This window comes from Schistocerca piceifrons, chromosome 2 (assembly GCF_021461385.2).
Source record: "Schistocerca piceifrons isolate TAMUIC-IGC-003096 chromosome 2, iqSchPice1.1, whole genome shotgun sequence".
Taxonomy (NCBI): Eukaryota; Metazoa; Arthropoda; class Insecta; order Orthoptera; family Acrididae; genus Schistocerca; species Schistocerca piceifrons.
Window position 1 is genome coordinate 1,037,780,709 of NC_060139.1, and position 6,000 is coordinate 1,037,786,708.

Here is a 6,000-nt window from a genome sequence, read left to right on the forward strand (position 1 = left end):
TTCGCAGGAGAGCTTCTGTAAAGTTTGGAAGGTAGGAGACGAGGTACTGGCAGAAGTAAAGCTGTGAGTACCGGGCGTGAGTCGTGCTTCGGTAGCTCAGTTGGTAGAGCACTTGCCCGCGAAAGGCAAAGGTCCCGAGTTCGAGTCTCGGTCGGGCACACAGTTTTAATCTGCCAGGAAGTTTCATATCAGCGCACACTCCGCTGCAGAGTGTAAATCTCATTCTGGAAACATCCCCCAGGCTGTGGCTAAGCCATGTCTCCGCAATATCCATTCTTTCAGGAGTGCTAGTTCTGCAAGGTTCGCAGGAGAGCTTCTGTAAAGTTTGGAAGGTAGGAGACGAGGTACTGGCAGAAGTAAAGCTGTGAGTACCGGGCGTGAGTCGTGCTTCGGTAGCTCAGTTGGTAGAGCACTTGCCCGCGAAAGGCAAAGGTCCCGAGTTCGAGTCTCGGTCGGGCACACAGTTTTAATCTGCCAGGAAGTTTCATATCAGCGCACACTCCGCTGCAGAGTGTAAATCTCATTCTGGAAACATCCCCCAGGCTGTGGCTAAGCCATGTCTCCGCATTATCCATTCTTTCAGGAGTGCTAGTTCTGCAAGGTTCGCAGGAGAGCTTCTGTAAAGTTTGGAAGGTAGGAGACGAGGTACTGGCAGAAGTAAAGCTGTGAGTACCGGGCGTGAGTCGTGCTTCGGTAGCTCAGTTGGTAGAGTACTTGCCCGCGAAAGGCAAAGGTCCCGAGTTCGAGTCTCGGTCGGGCACACAGTTTTAATCTGCCAGGAAGTTTCATATCAGCGCACACTCCGCTGCAGAGTGTAAATCTCATTCTGGAAACATCCCCCAGGCTGTGGCTAAGCCATGTCTCCGCAATATCCATTCTTTCAGGAGTGCTAGTTCTGCAAGGTTCGCAGGAGAGCTTCTGTAAAGTTTGGAAGGTAGGAGACGAGATACTGGCAGAAGTAAAGCTGTGAGTACCGGGCGTGAGTCGTGCTTCGGTAGCTCAGTTGGTAGAGCACTTGCCCGCGAAAGGCAAAGGTCCCGAGTTCGAGTCTCGGTCGGGCACACAGTTTTAATCTGCCAGGAAGTTTCATATCAGCGCACACTCCTCTGCAGAGTGTAAATCTCATTCTGGAAACATCCCCCAGGCTGTGGCTAAGCCATGTCTCCGCAATATCCATTCTTTCAGGAGTGCTAGTTCTGCAAGGTTCGCAGGAGAGCTTCTGTAAAGTTTGGAAAGTAGGAGACGAGGTACTGGCAGAAGTAAAGCTGTGAGTACCGGGCGTGAGTCGTGCTTCGGTAGCTCAGTTGGTAGAGCACTTGCCCGCGAAAGGCAAAGGTCCCGAGTTCGAGTCTCGGTCGGGCACACAGTTTTAATCTGCCAGGAAGTTTCATATCAGCGCACACTCCGCTGCAGAGTGTAAATCTCATTCTGGAAACATCCCCCAGGCTGTGGCTAAGCCATGTCTCCGCAATATTCATTCTTTCAGGAGTGCTAGTTCTGCAAGGTTCGCAGGAGAGCTTCTGTAAAGTTTGGAAGGTAGGAGACGAGGTACTGGCAGAAGTAAAGCTGTGAGTACCGGGCGTGAGTCGTGCTTCGGTAGCTCAGTTGGTAGAGCACTTGCCCGCGAAAGGCAAAGGTCCCGAGTTCGAGTCTCGGTCGGGCACACAGTTTTAATCTGCCAGGAAGTTTCATACCAGCGCACACTCCGCTGCAGAGTGTAAATCTCATTCTGGAAACATCCCCCAGGCTGTGGCTAAGCCATGTCTCCGCAATATCCATTCTTTCAGGAGTGCTAGTTCTGCAAGGTTCGCAGGAGAGCTTCTGTAAAGTTTGGAAGGTAGGAGACGAGGTACTGACAGAAGTAAAGCTGTGAGTACCGGGCGTGAGTCGTGCTTCGGTAGCTCAGTTGGTAGAGCACTTGCCCGCGAAAGGCAAAGGTCCCGAGTTCGAGTCTCGGTCGGGCACACAGTTTTAATCTGCCAGGAAGTTTCATATCAGCGCACACTCCGCTGCAGAGTGTAAATCTCAATCTGGAAACATCCCCCAGGCTGTGGCTAAGCCATGTCTCCGCAATATCCATTCTTTAAGGAGTGCTAGTTCTGCAAGGTTCGCAGGAGAGCTTCTGTAAAGTTTGGAAGGTAGGAGACGAGGTACTGGCAGAAGTAAAGCTGTGAGTACCGGGCGTGAGTCGTGCTTCGGTAGCTCAGTTGGTAGAGCACTTGCCCGCGAAAGGCAAAGGTCCCGAGTTCGAGTCTCGGTCGGGCACACAGTTTTAATCTGCCAGGAAGTTTCATATCAGCGCACACTCCGCTGCAGAGTGTAAATCTCATTCTGGAAACATCCTCCAGGCTGTGGCTAAGCCATGTCTCCGCATATCCATTCTTTCAGGAGTGCTAGTTCTGCAAGGTTCGCAGGAGAGCTTCTGTAAAGTTTGGAAGGTAGGAGACGAGGTACTGGCAGAAGTAAAGCTGTGAGTACCGGGCGTGAGTCGTGCTTCGGTAGCTCAGTTGGTAGAGCACTTGCCCGCGAAAGGCAAAGGTCCCGAGTTCGAGTCTCGGTCGGGCACACAGTTTTAATCTGCCAGGAAGTTTCATATCAGCGCACACTCCGCTGCAGAGTGTAAATCTCATTCTGGAAACATCCCCCAGGCTGTGGCTAAGCCATGTCTCCGCAATATCCATTCTTTCAGGAGTGCTAGTTATGCAAGGTTCGCAGGAGAGCTTCTGTAAAGTTTGGAAGGTAGGAGACGAGGTACTGGCAGAAGTAAAGCTGTGAGTACCGGGCGTGAGTCGTGCTTCGGTAGCTCAGTTGGTAGAGCACTTGCCCGCGAAAGGCAAAGGTCCCGAGTTCGAGTCTCGGTCGGGCACACAGTTTTAATCTGCCAGGAAGTTTCATATCAGCGCACACTCCGCTGCAGAGTGTAAATCTCATTCTGGAAACATCCCCCAGGCTGTGGCTAAGCCATGTCTCCGCAATATCCATTCTTTCAGGAGTGCTAGTTCTGCAAGGTTCGCAGGAGAGCTTCTGTAAAGTTTGGAAGGTAGGAGACGAGGTACTGGCAGAAGTAAAGCTGTGAGTACCGGGCGTGAGTCGTGCTTCGGTAGCTCAGTTGGTAGAGCACTTGCCCGCGAAAGGCAAAGGTCCCGAGTTCGAGTCTCGGTCGGGCACACAGTTTTAATCTGCCAGGAAGTTTCATATCAGCGCACACTCCGCTGCAGAGTGTAAATCTCATTCTGGAAACATCCCCCAGGCTGTGGCTAAGCCATGTCTCCGCATTATCCATTCTTTCAGGAGTGCTAGTTCTGCAAGGTTCGCAGGAGAGCTTCTGTAAAGTTTGGAAGGTAGGAGACGAGGTACTGGCAGAAGTAAAGCTGTGAGTACCGGGCGTGAGTCGTGCTTCGGTAGCTCAGTTGGTAGAGTACTTGCCCGCGAAAGGCAAAGGTCCCGAGTTCGAGTCTCGGTCGGGCACACAGTTTTAATCTGCCAGGAAGTTTCATATCAGCGCACACTCCGCTGCAGAGTGTAAATCTCATTCTGGAAACATCCCCCAGGCTGTGGCTAAGCCATGTCTCCGCAATATCCATTCTTTCAGGAGTGCTAGTTCTGCAAGGTTCGCAGGAGAGCTTCTGTAAAGTTTGGAAGGTAGGAGACGAGGTACTGGCAGAAGTAAAGCTGTGAGTACCGGGCGTGAGTCGTGCTTCGGTAGCTCAGTTGGTAGAGCACTTGCCCGCGAAAGGCAAAGGTCCCGAGTTCGAGTCTCGGTCGGGCACACAGTTTTAATCTGCCAGGAAGTTTCATATCAGCGCACACTCCTCTGCAGAGTGGAAATCTCATTCTGGAAACATCCCCCAGGCTGTGGCTAAGCCATGTCTCCGCAATATCCATTCTTTCAGGAGTGCTAGTTCTGCAAGGTTCGCAGGAGAGCTTCTGTAAAGTTTGGAAAGTAGGAGACGAGGTACTGGCAGAAGTAAAGCTGTGAGTACCGGGCGTGAGTCGTGCTTCGGTAGCTCAGTTGGTAGAGCACTTGCCCGCGAAAGGCAAAGGTCCCGAGTTCGAGTCTCGGTCGGGCACACAGTTTTAATCTGCCAGGAAGTTTCATATCAGCGCACACTCCGCTGCAGAGTGTAAATCTCATTCTGGAAACATCCCCCAGGCTGTGGCTAAGCCATGTCTCCGCAATATCCATTCTTTCAGGAGTGCTAGTTCTGCAAGGTTCGCAGGAGAGCTTCTGTAAAGTTTGGAAGGTAGGAGACGAGGTACTGGCAGAAGTAAAGCTGTGAGTACCGGGCGTGAGTCGTGCTTCGGTAGCTCAGTTGGTAGAGCACTTGCCCGCGAAAGGCAAAGGTCCCGAGTTCGAGTCTCGGTCGGGCACACAGTTTTAATCTGCCAGGAAGTTTCATACCAGCGCACACTCCGCTGCAGAGTGTAAATCTCATTCTGGAAACATCCCCCAGGCTGTGGCTAAGCCATGTCTCCGCAATATCCATTCTTTCAGGAGTGCTAGTTCTGCAAGGTTCGCAGGAGAGCTTCTGTAAAGTTTGGAAGGTAGGAGACGAGGTACTGACAGAAGTAAAGCTGTGAGTACCGGGCGTGAGTCGTGCTTCGGTAGCTCAGTTGGTAGAGCACTTGCCCGCGAAAGGCAAAGGTCCCGAGTTCGAGTCTCGGTCGGGCACACAGTTTTAATCTGCCAGGAAGTTTCATATCAGCGCACACTCCGCTGCAGAGTGTAAATCTCAATCTGGAAACATCCCCCAGGCTGTGGCTAAGCCATGTCTCCGCAATATCCATTCTTTAAGGAGTGCTAGTTCTGCAAGGTTCGCAGGAGAGCTTCTGTAAAGTTTGGAAGGTAGGAGACGAGGTACTGGCAGAAGTAAAGCTGTGAGTACCGGGCGTGAGTCGTGCTTCGGTAGCTCAGTTGGTAGAGCACTTGCCCGCGAAAGGCAAAGGTCCCGAGTTCGAGTCTCGGTCGGGCACACAGTTTTAATCTGCCAGGAAGTTTCATATCAGCGCACACTCCGCTGCAGAGTGTAAATCTCATTCTGGAAACATCCTCCAGGCTGTGGCTAAGCCATGTCTCCGCATATCCATTCTTTCAGGAGTGCTAGTTCTGCAAGGTTCGCAGGAGAGCTTCTGTAAAGTTTGGAAGGTAGGAGACGAGGTACTGGCAGAAGTAAAGCTGTGAGTACCGGGCGTGAGTCGTGCTTCGGTAGCTCAGTTGGTAGAGCACTTGCCCGCGAAAGGCAAAGGTCCCGAGTTCGAGTCTCGGTCGGGCACACAGTTTTAATCTGCCAGGAAGTTTCATATCAGCGCACACTCCGCTGCAGAGTGTTAATCTCATTCTGGAAACATCCCCCAGGCTGTGGCTAAGCCATGTCTCCGCAATATCCATCCTTTCAGGAGTGCTAGTTCTGCAAGGTTCGCAGGAGAGCTTCTGTAAAGTTTGGAAGGTAGGAGACGAGGTACTGGCAGAAGTAAAGCTGTGAGTACCGGGCGTGAGTCGTGCTTCGGTAGCTCAGTTGGTAGAGCACTTGCCCGCGAAAGGCAAAGGTCCCGAGTTCGAGTCTCGGTCGGGCACACAGTTTTAATCTGCCAGGAAGTTTCATATCAGCGCACACTCCGCTGCAGAGTGTAAATCTCATTCTGGAAACATCCCCCAGGCTGTGGCTAAGCCATGTCTCCGCAATATCCATTCTTTCAGGAGTGCTAGTTCTGCAAGGTTCGCAGGAGAGCTTCTGTAAAGTTTGGAAGGTAGGAGACGAGGTACTGGCAGAAGTAAAGCTGTGAGTACCGGGTGTGAGTCGTGCTTCGGTAGCTCAGTTGGTAGAGCACTTGCCCGCGATAGGCAAAGGTCCCGAGTTCGAGTCTCGGTCGGGCACACAGTTTTAATCTGCCAGGAAGTTTCATATCAGCGCACACTCCGCTGCAGAGTGTAAATCTCATTCTGGAAACATCCCCCAGGCTGTGGCTAAGCCATGTCTCCGCCATATCCATTCTTTCAGG